General features: G+C 40.5%; 1 protein-coding gene and 1 non-coding gene across 10 annotated transcripts in view; both read right to left on the minus strand.

The window, feature by feature from the left end:
- MTUS1 (microtubule associated scaffold protein 1) overlaps positions 1 to 14268 on the minus strand; it is a 166168-nt gene that overhangs the window by 133788 nt on the left and 18112 nt on the right. The gene's annotated exons all lie outside the window — the stretch shown is intronic.
- On the minus strand, positions 12635 to 12740 carry LOC118551644 (U6 spliceosomal RNA). The gene has a single exon (XR_004925174.1). It is a non-coding gene; the product is annotated as a U6 spliceosomal RNA (small nuclear RNA).

Raw genomic sequence — 14268 nt, forward strand, 5'->3', positions numbered from 1 at the left:
AGGACGTCTCCAGGAACAACAGAGAACTAGTACACACTGGAAAGTTTCAACAATTGAAAAACAGAACGGAGAGAAATCTGAGTGTGCTTTTGGAGAATGTGAACTATTTCTGCCAAATATTCAAAGAAAACAAATAGGGAAAAAAATACAAAAAAATTAAAATTGTATACTACTTGGGTCACAGAGACCCAATATTTACAGTCATTTTTATTTAATATATGGAAGTAAATAAAATTAGCGGAGAGGGAAAGACTGCCTCTGAGAGTAAAGGATGAGCTCTTCTTTTTTATAATCATTCTAGCAGTACTTGTCTTAACTCTGAGCATAGGGAACAAACTAAAGAATCAGGTAAAAGGATTGTTTCAAACCTTCACTATCTTGTTTTCTCCTTCCACAGAGAATCTTCTTACCAAATCAGGCTGCTCTTAGTTCCTCCTTACATCCTGAACAGGTTAGCTGTTCCTGGTCTGAAGCCAAGAGAGACCACCAACTGGGCTCCATGAAGAAACTACAAACTTGAGCTGCAAGTGGCCATTTTCTGAACCTGAAGCGAGTCACTTCTTCAGCTATTGCTCAGACTAGGAATCCTGGTTGGCTACTGGACCTTGCTCATTTTAAGCCAGTATTCATGCTTCAACATTTTTCTGCAACTAATTCTAGCTACTTTGGGGGATGCCTATGGACCATCAGGTCACATGTCAAATTCTGCTCTGATTATATGCCAAAGCTAAGAGGCTGTCTTGTAAAAACACATTCTAATATCAGAAACATTCCAGTGTGGAAACGTCTATTTTAGAAATGATCAAATACGGTAATTTATTAACACAAAACTGAACAAAGTCATTGAGTCTCAGGTTAGAGGAAGCCTTAAAAATGATCCATGGAATCTTAACACTAACCCAACATTAAATCCTTGTAGACCGTAATTAACCAAATCTCTGACAACTCCAGAGAATGTACCATGTTTCTAGGCAGTTCTTACTTTCCTGGTCTAGACCTTCCCTGTCCAAAGTCATAAAGCATACTATAGTATTTGGGATTCAAAGTCTAGCCAAAGGAGACCAAACCTCAACTGGAGTGGCAAAAGACCAAACTTTATTTCTGTCTCATGGAGAAGTCTGCATAGGTTGTCCAGGATTAAGTGACCCAGCTGTCAGAAACCCCAGCTCCACCTTTCTCATTCCTCTGCTGTGCATGACCTCAACCTATGGCCCAAAATAGCACCCTCTGCATTTTGCTGAGCAGGGTGTAAAGGCAACAAGTATGGAAGCTACTTCCCTAACAGCACTCTATTCTCCAGGGTCGGTAGCCTAACCACATGGCTACACCTGTTTGCAAGGCAGGCTGGGAAATGGACACCAATACAGGCTGTACCCCACTCAAGATTCCATCAACATAAAAGAGGGGGGAAAACAGGGACTGAGAGGCAAATGGCCATCTCGCCACACTCAACACAGACCCAATGCCTCCCTCCACAGATCACTGCTCTTCACTTAAGAGAGAATGGATTTGTACTTAGATCTCCATGATTATTTATTTACACTTTAACAGAGGTTTTCTAGAAACCAGGATGTCTCCAACTCAGATCTATATTCTGAAAGTGCTTGGCTAGATTTAGGGGAGAAGATGGTCCCTACATAGTTAAGCCACAGATCCACTATTTATGACAACTATGGCGGTGGGCTTGTAGACCTTAAGGAAAGCTCCTGGATCACTGTGAACCATTCTGATAACAGAAAAAAATTTAGTTTGTTTTCATAAAGATCATCAGTCACGCTCATTTAAGATTTTATTTGAGAGAGAGACAGAGAGAGTGAGAAAGAACACGAGCGTGGTGAGGGGCAGAGGGAGAAGCAGACTCCCTGCTGAGCAGGGAGTCCAACGCGGGGCTCGATCCCAGAACCCCGAGATCACGACCTGGGCTGAAGGCAGACATTTAACCAACTGAGCCACCCAGGCACCCGATTCAAGCTCATTTCAAGTCTGGTTTTACTTATCGATAAAGAAAACTCTTCGAATGGTTCACATCTTACATGTGATTAATGACAGTTGGGCTTTTGGATCTTGGACCAGTTTGTATTCAATCAAAAACTGTGCACCGTTCAAATTACAAAATGAATACAACCAGGGGATACTGTCTGAAACATGTGTTTGATGTTGACCACATGCCGGGGCACAGTTAGGGGCCAGGACTGTTGTGGACTGGACTGGGAACACTTGCGTTTATAGCAAGGCAAGTGCCTCACTAGAGAAAAGATCCATATACAACAGAGGTAACCAACAGACCATGACTGAATGGAGATTTACGTGTGCCAAACGAAGTCAGGAGAAATATCAAGTAGAGACAGAAAGACAGGCAATTCTATCAGAAGAGATCGTACTGGCTCTGATGTTTGAAATGACCACACTGACTGGAAAGAGTAAGAAGCTCAAAGTGGCCGTGGGAGGGATCCAGGGCGGCAGTTGGGTAAGCTCAAGGTTCTGCATTCTATTCTGGGAACAACAGGAGTCTGCCAACACTGTTAAAATGGATACGAACACTTTGGCTTGGCTGAAGTGTGAAAGATGTCCCAATGAGGAAAGACCAAGGGCAGCAAATTGCTGGGATGGATCTGAACACAGTGGTGGGAGGAGACGAAACCCCAGACAGAGCTTAAAGGCTCACCTCTGTGTTTTCTGCACGGAGCTGCAGAAAGCTTGGCAGACACTCGGTGCCCAACATACGAGTGTTAAATAAAACATTATTTCAAAAGACTGTTCCACTTACATTAATATTTTAAGAAGGAACTACAACAGACAGTACAGGAAAGCTGCATAAATATTCACATGTTAGGTAGATACAAAAGGTAATTTATACTAAAAGCTTAAATCCAAGGGCTTTCTATGCTTTTTTCTTTAGTTTGTTTAAACTAAAAGGTTTTTGTTTTCCCACTCCGAGCAATAATAAAGGAAAAGTTCAAAGAACAAATAAGGGATCTAGGTTAAAAGGCTTATTAAGCTTAGAGACAGATGCTATTTAGTTTAGTCATTCAAGGAAAGTAATTCACTTCTTTCTAAAACACCAAGACTTAAGAGTTTTTAAGTGAAAATACTACTCAACTATGAACTCTATCAGAGAAACTTTGCTTATGCCATGGTAAAACAATTAAAATCACCTCAAAAATGTATCATTCTCTTTCCTCATCCACCCTCAAAAGCACATGAGGTTTGTATTTAAAATATCTCTAAGGCCCTGCATTTTGCTAATTAGAATATTTTTGTAGGAACAATCGAGTGTTCCCAAGTATCATAAAAGTAGATATAAGCCCCTCACCTCCAAAAACAAAACAAAAAAAACAAAACAAAACACAAAGAATACCACCCCAGTTATAAGACCACCAGCAGGTAACAAAGAGTGGTAGTGGACAGATGGCATACCAAAGTACTCAAAACTGATAACAAACATCCCAGAAAAAAGAATCCTCCAAGGGAAAAATAACTATTTTTACACGAGTAAAGATTAAACAATTAACTGATAGTCTGTCTAAATCTTGTGGTAAATAAAATTTATTTTAAGCCTATGGTCACATTTTTATGAGAACTGGCATTTCAAAACAGACTTACTCTGTTAACCATATAGTACAATCAGTCTTAGATAATTCACACTATGCAATTAAAAGCCTTTTAGGGCCCTAGAAAGAGTGAGGCCCCTAGCTGATTATGACAAAGACACCACCACTGAAGGAAAGCACCTACCTAGAGCCTACTTCAAGAGTCAACACAAGCAGTTCTGGGGTGGAGTCTTTGGGTTTTCCACATAAAGTATCATATCACCTGCAAAGAGTGAGAGTTTGACTTCTTAATCCAATCAAGAACTGGGGAGAAGAGATGAACAGACATTTCTCCAAAGAAGACAACCAAATGGCCAACAGACACATGAAAAAGTGCTCAATATTGCTAGGCATCATGGAAATCTAAATCAAAACCTCAATGAGATACCACCTCACACCAGTCAGAATGACTAAAATTAACAAGTCAGGAAACGACAGATGTTGGCGAGGATGCGGAGAAAGGGGAACCCTCCTACACTGTTGGTGGGAATGCAAGTTGGTGCAACCACTCTGGAAAACAGTATGGAGGTTCCTCAAAAAGTTGAAAATAGAGCTACCGTACGATCCAGCAATTGCACTACTGGGTATTTACCCCAAAAATACAAATGTAGTGATCCGAAGGGGCACGTGCACCCCAATGTTTATAGCAGCAGTGTCCACGATAGCCAAACTGTGGAAAAAGCCTAGATGTCCATCAACAGATGAATGGATAAAGAAGATGTAGTGTGTCTATATATATAGACATAGACACACACACACACACACACACACACACACACACAGGAATATTATGTAGCCATCAAAAAAATGAAATCTTAAAAAAAAATGAAATCTTGCCATTTGCAACAATGTGGATGGAACTAGAGTATTATGCTAAGCGAAATAAGTCAGAGAAAGACAATTATCATATGATCTCACTGATATGAGGAATTTGAGAAACAAGACAGAGGATCATAGGGGAAGGGAGAGAAAAACGAAACAAGATGAAACCAGAGGGGGAGACAAACAGTTAAGAGACTCTTAATCTCAGGAAACAAACTGAGGGTTGCTGGAGTAGAGCGGGGTGGGAGGGATGGGGCGGCTGGGTGATGAACGTTGTGGAGGGCATGTGCTATGGTGAGCGCTGTGAATTATGTAAGACTGATGAATCACAGACCTGTACCTCTGAAATAATACATTATGTTAATTTTAAAAAAAGTCAACACAAAACCAATTCACTGACCTACTGAGGCTCAAGAATTTTATTTGACAGAGAGAAGGAGAGACACAGTGAGAGAGGGAACACAAGCAGGGGGAGTGGGAGAGGGAGAAGCAGGCTCCCCACTGAGCAAGGACCCCAACGTGGGGCTCGCCATGACCTGAGCCGAAGGCAGACGCTTAACGACTGAGCCCGGCACCCCGAGGCTCAAGAATTCTGATTCCTGGACTTTATTCCAAAAATCTACTTTTATTCCAAGATTTTCTGGCTTCAGAATTTCCTAAAACCTCAAAACCAGCATGTGGACGACCCCACATGTTCACAAATTCTTAAAACCGCATTCCTGCAAGCTTAGTAATTTCACTAAGTAAAATGTTTCAACATTTGCCTTTTACAAACAATTATGTTTCAGGACATCCTATATTCTTTAAACATATCATAAGATAGCATCAATAAGTGTTCTCCCAATCCTCCTATCTTGTTGCTAAGGTAGTGTGAAAGGCAAATTGCCAGGTCAAACATACTCAAAGCATTTTAAATATTCAAGTAGTTCTAAGTTTTCTTCTACCCCTCCCTCCCATTCTGCCTCATTCACTTACTCTTACGCAGGAGCCTCCCCCTCTGCCTCAGAGCTATAACCAAAACACTAACCATCTGGGTATTTCAGATGTACATAGTAAACTAAAGTACATATAATTTTCTATCATACTCCATGCTACTGCATACATAACCATAAAACGACCATAGTCTGTTTTAACAACATATAAACTTTTTTACATGTTGCTTAGAGTTTTGGTATTTGACAACATAAGCACAAAATATGGCACAACACACTTAACTCTCTTCCTCTCCAAAAAATAAGAGTGTACTCACATTTGCTCATAATAATCTTTGCATTTTTACATATTCTAGAATTTATGCGGAAGTAGGGATGTTTTAATATAAATAACACAAGATCTAAGGAGATGAAAAGTATGTAAGATTTTAAAAGTAGCTTATTTAAAAAAAAATTATCACTTTTAAAACTTAACTCTGGAGTTTTTGCTTAATTTAAATGCCCTCAATCAGTTGTATCAAGGTAATTTACCTGCATTCTTCAGAATATTAAAATCAACAGCTGTGAAATTGAGAGGTCTTATTCAAGTTATTTGTCCCCAAATAGTTTGTGGCTGTACATAAGAAACTGTCTTTTTCACAGAGCAGAAACTGCAAGCAGACTAAAAGAAATCCAAACACCAGACCATTCAATGAATCCTCTCAGGAGACCACGGTTATTCAAAGACTAGCTGGGTCTTGTAGCAGTAATACAGCTGAGTGTAATGCCTTCTCCCCAGCCCCAAACTAAAGAATTTTCCTCGGACTCTTTGCCAACAAAACATCACAGACTTGTCTGAAGCTTAAAGGAGGAAAATTTGTACACAGACGTTTCTTGGCTATATTGTACATCACTTACAGTAAGACTGAAAACAAAACAAAAACACAAAGTTCTATACAACACGCAACTTACTGGTCTATCCGGACCATCTCTGCAAATAGGAGGGACTTTGACTTGTCAGATTACATCAGCATTCACCGTTGCTGGGTGACTGCTTCTTAATTAAAGAACCCACAATATTCCAGTGACTTGAATTAAAAAAAAAAGTTTAGAAGGAAACATCTTAAGTATGGATCTACATCACAATAGGAATCCTTATTAATCTATGTACAATTTGATTTCTCATTTTCTATCAGTGTAGGAATATTGCTTCCTATACTAAAAATTCTGACGATTTTCATAGCCTTTAAACTCAGGAAATTCTGAGTGCTCACAGATTATCAAATGATTTATGTATAAGGGACCTATGTATAAATTTGCTTCATAATTATTTAAATATTTATAATCATCTTGGGAATCTTATCTAAATACCAAAATATTAAAAATATTTACGCTCCAATGGAGTAAAACCCACCCTTTACAGATTGTACTTTTTGGATCAACATTTCTTTCATAGAAACTGAAATCGGAAGATTTAGAAATCATTTAATCAGCATTTTGGACCAGCGCTACCGCTCTTTACATTACGAGTAACTGGGGTCACTGAAGCTGTGACTTCTCCCCATAGTCAATACAGGCTCTAAAAATGAATGCCTTTCAAATCCCAACAACAGGTTGTCCCATGCAGAGACCCGAAATACATGCCGACAAGTCTTGCAGGGACTGCACATGACAAGTCTACACAAGACATGGCAAGTCTACACATGAGGTCAAACACTCCAACCGTGGGACTCCGGTGCAAACCTGTTCGTGCTGGAGCCCGCACACTGACCCACCCCGCAGCCCCTGCATGAACGTGTCCTCCTGCAACCCCACGCATGTCACACATGACCCTGAGCTCTACTGCTGGGGTGCACGGTTCCCCAACGGAGAAGCAGGTGATTCCCAAAGTTCATTCGGAAATGTATTCTAACTCAAAATTCATTTTCCTAGAGCAATGCTATTGTTAAGGACTACGTCAATTCTCTGGAAATAAAACGCTACTTTTGTTAACAAAAATAATTTTCCAATTCTCCTGGAAACGGGGCCCAGTCATGGAAGAGGGGCTAACACGTATGATGGACGCCTCTCCCAGCACTCAGAGCGTCCGAGTTCATTCTACCCAACCTTATTCTGTGAAAAAACCAGTGGTCCAGGGAGTAAGTTAGGATTTCTAGTAGCGCCTCTGTGGCCTGACTCTATGGGTCACCGTTCACACCGCATTCTACAGAAAAGAAGCCCAGCAGGACCATTTACTTAAATTAAAAAGGATGCTAACAGTGCCCTTAGAATCCTGAAGTAGAGCAGCCCTGAGGACTTCCAAGTTCATACAACTGCTTAGAGACAGAACCAGGATCACAACTCTATTTTCAGCTGCTCTTTAAGGGTGCATTTAGGATATAAGCAAATTTGTATCCTCTTTAACACCATGCATTCAATTATCTTAGGGGAAATGGCACAGAGTCACAGATGAATCCTGCATTGAGAACATCCAACGTACTAAAAGGAAAACCTGCACAAACTAGAGACAAACCTACAGAAAACAACTTGTTAAAAAAAAAAAAAAAAGACACCAAAGGCATGCTACACCAATGTAACATATTAAATAGTCTGTCCCAAAGCTGCAGATGAAAACAAGAGTCAGTATTTACCTTGTATTACCCAAACCCGAATCCCTCTTGTTCTTTATCTTCCAGTGACTACACCACAAAGGAGATAAGGTGATTCATAATTATGTCTGCCATGTGCATCCACTGAGAAGAATTATCTGGTCCTGAGGCCAGCTTCATCTGCATTACTGTCATACGAGGAAAGCACTGTGGCCACCATCGCTGATGCCAATTAGGATAAGGAGCAGGACATTCAGTCCTCTACCGGGTCTCAAGACAGATTACGTTTTTCTACAAAGATAACGTAGGCCCCAAACCAAACACCCTATGTTCCACATTTTTTAAGCCGGTATCTCTCAATGATAAAGATGATCTAGGCATGAAAACATCTGATTACTCAATGGAGTAAAGAACCAGAGCAGTGCTCCCAATTCCTGAAACTGCACAACCACTTGCCAATCATCACAAATAATCAAAGGGAGAGAGGTAGAAAGGAAAAAAAAAAAATCAACACAGGTCTTTGAAAAAGTAGTGGCACGGGAACTATGAAGATTATAGTACAAGACTGCTTAATCCATGTTAGAGAAAAAAATCTCAAAAAGAGATTCAACCTCCAAAAATACATTCCTGAGAAAGGCTAACTACCTACTAGAAACTAAATCATTCTTCCAGTTCCCTAGGCATGTGCAGTACACACTCAGAACTTTCCCTCCTTTCTTCTACCTGATTTGAAAAATTAACTTAGATTGAGAAACTTATCTCTTTATTCCCAGACATGTCAGTGAAGACCCAAGAGAAAAAAGTTACACAATAAAATATACAGGAAGACTAGAAATCCTCCCAGAAGCAAAAATAATAATGAATTCAACATCACTGGAAATTAACATCTCTGAACCCAACTTTTAAAACGTTTTAGGATGCCAGAGACCAAGTCCACGTGCAGCAGTGAGGGAAGGATCTGCAAGAGTTCAGCCTGCTCCAGTTATCACAGAAGCCTGGACGTGCTCGGAAGATTCCGGAAGCAAGTCAGAAGGCCCAGTGCTTACATCAGTGCCCTTTCTGCACAAAGGAAAACTTAGGTAAGATGCTGCACTTTGATGTGGCACAAACAGGCAGAAGGGACTTTGAGGGAAAAACTCTCACATCTCCCTCATCACTTTGATTGGAGTCAACCAGCATGCAGACACCGTACCCACATACATGTGTATCAACAGCTACAATTTCCAAGATGGAAACTTAGGCGCAAAGCACACAATATGTAAGTGGGATTCAGATGTAAACCTGCTCATTCCAAAGCCCATGGTCTGACCCACTCCACAGCCCCTGCAACTACGTGTCCTCCTTCAACCCCAAGCACCTCATCACACACCCTTGTGCTATACTGCTGGGACAGGCAGTCCCCAGCTTACAAGCACGTTATCCTCCAAAGCTCATTTGGAAATTTATTCTAACTCAAAATTCATTTTCCTAGAGAAATGCTAATGATGATTAGGTTCCTAGGCTAGCCCCCAAACTAAAGTGTAGTACATCTCCCACTAAGATACGGACATACTATACGTATGTATAAAGACCAAGAAGCTGAACACCGGGTAGGGCATTGTGTCAGTGGGGAAAAAAACACAGTCAGGGAAGAGAATGACAGAAGCTACTTTGCTACCTGACTCTGGCCGCCATCATCTTCAGTCTCAGGAGTCAGAAGAGAGTGGAGGAACTGGGGGGGGGGGGGGGTGGAAAAAAAAATGGGAGAAAGTTTCTGTCTTTCTAAAATATAAAGAGATGAAAGAGAAAGGAATCTCATTCTCCACCCTACCTCTTCCTCCTCCTCCCTTTACAATCCCAAACGAGACATAAGGCTTCAGGCCTTCCTCATTCCAGTTAGACAGGTGGTCTCCTACCTGGTCCACGTGCATGGGAGCACACAGCCAACCTGAAAACACCAAGAGCAAAATTTGGCTTCAACAGATAAAATCTGTCAGGGGCGCCTGGGTCGGTTAAGTGTCCAGCTCTCGGTTTCAGCACAGGTCTGATCTCAGGGTTGTGAGATTGAGCCCCATGTCAGGCTCCACATTCAGTGGGGAGTCTGCTTGGGATTTTCCCTCTACCTCTGCCCCTCCCCCACACTCGCACGCACATGCTCTCTCTCAAATAAATCTATCCTTTAAAAAAAAAAAAAAAAAACCTGTCACTTTTTAACATCTTCCACCAAAATGAAAACTTTCCTCCCCACTCTCAATCTAACTTTCTTAATACACAATAAGAAAGCTAATATATAGGACTATGAAGTGAAACCAAGGAACAGAAAATTTAATTCAAAATGTTAACATCATGTGAAAAAGGACTTGAAAAGACATTTCTCCGGGGTGCCTGGGTGGCTCAGTTGGTTAAGCATCTGCCTTCAGCTCAGGTCATGATCCCGGGGTCCTGAGATTGAGTCCCGCATCAGGCTCCCCACTGAGAGGGGAGCCTGCTTCTCCCTCTGCCTGCCACTCCCCCTCTTTGTGCTCTCTCTTTCAAATAAAATAAAATCTAACAAGAACAAGTACAAATGGCTGATAAGTGCATGAAAAGATACTCAACATCAAAAGTCTTCCGGGAAATGCAAATCAAAACCATGAGATACCATTTCACACCCATTAGCATGGCTATTATCAAAATGTTAGTGAGGATGTGAAGAAACGAACTCTCTCAAATTGATAGTCAGAATGTAAAATGATGCGGCAGCTGTGGAAAACGATCTGGTGGCTTCTCACAAAGTTAAATATAGAACTACCATACGACCTTGTATTCCACTCCTAGGTATATACCCAAAAGGACCAAAAGCAGGGACTTGAACAGGTATTTGTACACCCATGTTCACAGCAGCATTATTCATAACCACAAGGTTGAAGCAATCCAAGTGTCCATCAACAGATGAGTAAAGTAAATATGGTACATAAATACAATGGAATATTATTCAGCCATAAAAAAGGAAGGAAATTCTGACTCATGCTATAATAGATAAACTTTGAAAACATGCTAAATGAAATAAACCAGACCAAAAGGACAAATATGGTAGCAGTCCTCTCACTTGAGGTACCAAAATAGTCAAACTCATACAAACAGTAGAATAGAGGTTACCAGGGGCTGGTGGAAGACTGAATGGAAAATTACCCTTTAATGAGTTCAAAGTTTCTGTTTGCGTTCATGGAAAATTCTGGAACTAGATTGTGGTGATGGTTACACAACATTATGAGTTAAGTTAATGCCGCTGATCTGTATACTTAAAAATGGTTTAAACGGTAAATTTTGTTATGTATATTTTACCACGGACAAATCAAAACCACAAACCAGAAGAGCTAGAGCTAATAGCATAACTTCATTGCAACCTCAACTTTCCCAATCTACAGAATAGGAGAAAAATACGGTATTAGGTATCTTAGAATTTGGGGCTGCCTTGTAACTATCTGGTATCTCAAATATTAAACCCACAAATGGAAGGGTCTACACTCTAGCATGCATCATCATGCTGACCACTGTGGTACAACCCAGCTGCCAGGGAGAAGCTCTTCTGAGTTAGACCATCACATACGAAGAATCCACTTATACACGTGAACAGATACCTTAACTTGGCAAGTTTCACTGTTAAAATCTTCATTAAAATTCTCATTGTATCAACATAAAGTCACAAAATAAATGATTTCAGAGAAGGGTAAGATTATGACAGTAACCAGAGTGCATTTGCGGACAAAGACTTTTATTTTTCTTTAGTTTCTTTTAATTTATTATTTTCATTATTATGTTCTATTACCCAGCATATTATTGGTTTTTGATGCAGTGTTCAACGATTCATCAGTTGTGCACAACACCCAGTGCCCATCACCACACGTGCCCTCCCCAATACCCATCACCCAGTTACCCCATCCCCCCAACCCCCTCCCTTCTGTAACCCTCAGTTTGGTTCCCGGAGTCCAGAGTCTCTCATGGTTTGTCTCCCTCTCTGATTCTTTCCCATTCAGTTTTCCCTCCCTTCCCCTGTGGTCCTCTGCACTATTCCTTATGTACCACATATGAGTTGTTTAAAATTAAGAAGGGGGCACTCGGACGCACAGGGGGACCTGCCGATAGTCACTGGGTGAGTCCAGATAAAGCAGACTCCAGGTAAAGCAGCCTGGCCAGGCTAGGGGACTCCAGACTCCAGCTAGGACCTAAAACTTAAAGTGAGCACAAGATACATAACCCCACAATGGGTCACACAACTTAGGAACAGGTTTCTAGGCAGGCATTGCATAGTTAAATCAAGGTACTGACGTTCTTACTGAACCATTTAGCACCCATATTGATATTATTTCCAGACAAAGACTGACACAACTACCTGAATATGGAACATTCCCACTCAAGGACCACTTAATAAGAAACTCCTCCAGGGTTAAGTAAATCTCAACTTGACTGCATGGTTCCAAGAATAAGAGCTGTCTAATAAACTTCCTTGTATTTACAGAAGTCTCAGACACGATGCTTAACATAAAGCAAGCATTCAATAAATGCTACTAGATCAGATCTTCTTAGCTATCCATTAAACATCACTCAGAGGGGATGGATCAAAACCAAGAAGAGGTAAACAACTCTTTTTTGCTTGTGATGAAAACTTTTAAGATCTATCCTCTAAGCAACTTTTAAACATGCAATACAGTATCATCAATTATAGTCACTACGCTGTACATTACATCACCAGGACTTAGCTTATAAAAATACAAAATGCTTCATGAAGTTGCGGGTCATCCTTGGGAAGGGGCCATGCTAATCCTTCTCTGTATTATTCTAATCTTAGTATATGAGCTGTGGAAACAGGTACCTAAATGATTTTTAATATGTAAATACAAATATAAAAAAATAGATACATGTAATACTCCCAACTCTCTCCTAAGACCATACTGTAATTACCCTTTTGAAAAGCAACTTGAATAGTCATAAAATGGATTTTGTGTAACCTTACTTTAAATGGTAACGTCTGAGTGTGGGATTAGTTTACAAGAACCCCCTTTCTCTGAGAACACCTCCTTTTTACTGAGCTGGGCTCCACTGTATGAACAACAGTGAACTGTCCTGGTGTGGACGACTACCTCCAATGTGGTCAGATTGTCTCTCCCCCACCACTGGATTTGAAATAGCTAGTCAGGCAGAGTGTGTCTGTGGAAGTCCTTGGACTGGAAAACATAAATCCCAGCACTGTGGAGTTAGTCTCCTCCTGTCATGCACCCTGGAGCAGATGAAACAAGTCTCTGCAAAGAGAATGCTACCAAAGCCCCAAGAGAAGCAGAAATAACAACGAAGAAGAACGACCGACCTGACTTGGTTCCTGACAATGTCCTTGACGTTAACTTCTGAGAAATATTCCATACCCTTTTAACACCTATCCATTTTTTGCCCCGGTTAGCTTGAATTGATTTCCATTACTTTCAAATTAAGAGTCTTAAACTCTTGCCAAGAATTTATCATAGGAACACTTTAGATGATGGTTAGCACATTTTCTACAACTGTGATGACTTAGAAACAATCTGAATGTCACCAAGGATTAGAAAATTAGAGTGACTCAATGAAATGCAACCATTTTAAAAATATGCAGTTTATAAAACTAGGCAAAATGTGTGTTTTAGTAGTATTACCATGCAAAACACATAGAAAAAAACATGGGAAAATGAAAACAGTAGACATGAATAGGGGTTTGTGGCTGTGGGTCACTATTGCCGTTTTAATTTCCTGTCTACTAATTAAGACCAGGAAGGAAAAGCTAATAAATCGCCAAAAACTAGAAACAACATAAATGTCCATCACCAGTGGTTGAATAAGAAAAACTGAAGTACATCCATACAATGAAATACCACTTGGCAAGAAAAAGGTAGACCGTTGATACAAACAACAGCCTGTGTGTTTGAGATACTTCTCTAAGTGAAAGATGCCAGACACAAAAGGCATGTAATGCTCTTTACATAGTATCTGGAAGGGCAAAACCATGAAGAAAGACTGAGATCAGCGTTTGCCTGGGAGTCAGGGGAGAGAGGCTGAAAGGGACACAAAGAAACTGCATGATAGAAATTTCTATTTTTTGATGGTGGCTGACGATATATTTGCCAAAGTTCAAAGAACTGCCCACCTAAAAAGGCAATTTTTGCGGTAAGTAAAGGATACCTCAGCCAATCTGACTTAAAAATAAAGACACTGAGCTTGAAAACCAAACCAAAGCTACTGAGGCACCTGTTTTCTAATACTGGATGACATTCATTCACATTTATTAGGTGCCCACATATGCCCAACACTCTGCTAGGCGCTACTACACAGTGAACAAAACAAACAACTATACAAACAGAAATTGTAGTCAGT

Source organism: Halichoerus grypus, chromosome 3 (assembly GCF_964656455.1).
Source record: "Halichoerus grypus chromosome 3, mHalGry1.hap1.1, whole genome shotgun sequence".
Taxonomy (NCBI): Eukaryota; Metazoa; Chordata; class Mammalia; order Carnivora; family Phocidae; genus Halichoerus; species Halichoerus grypus.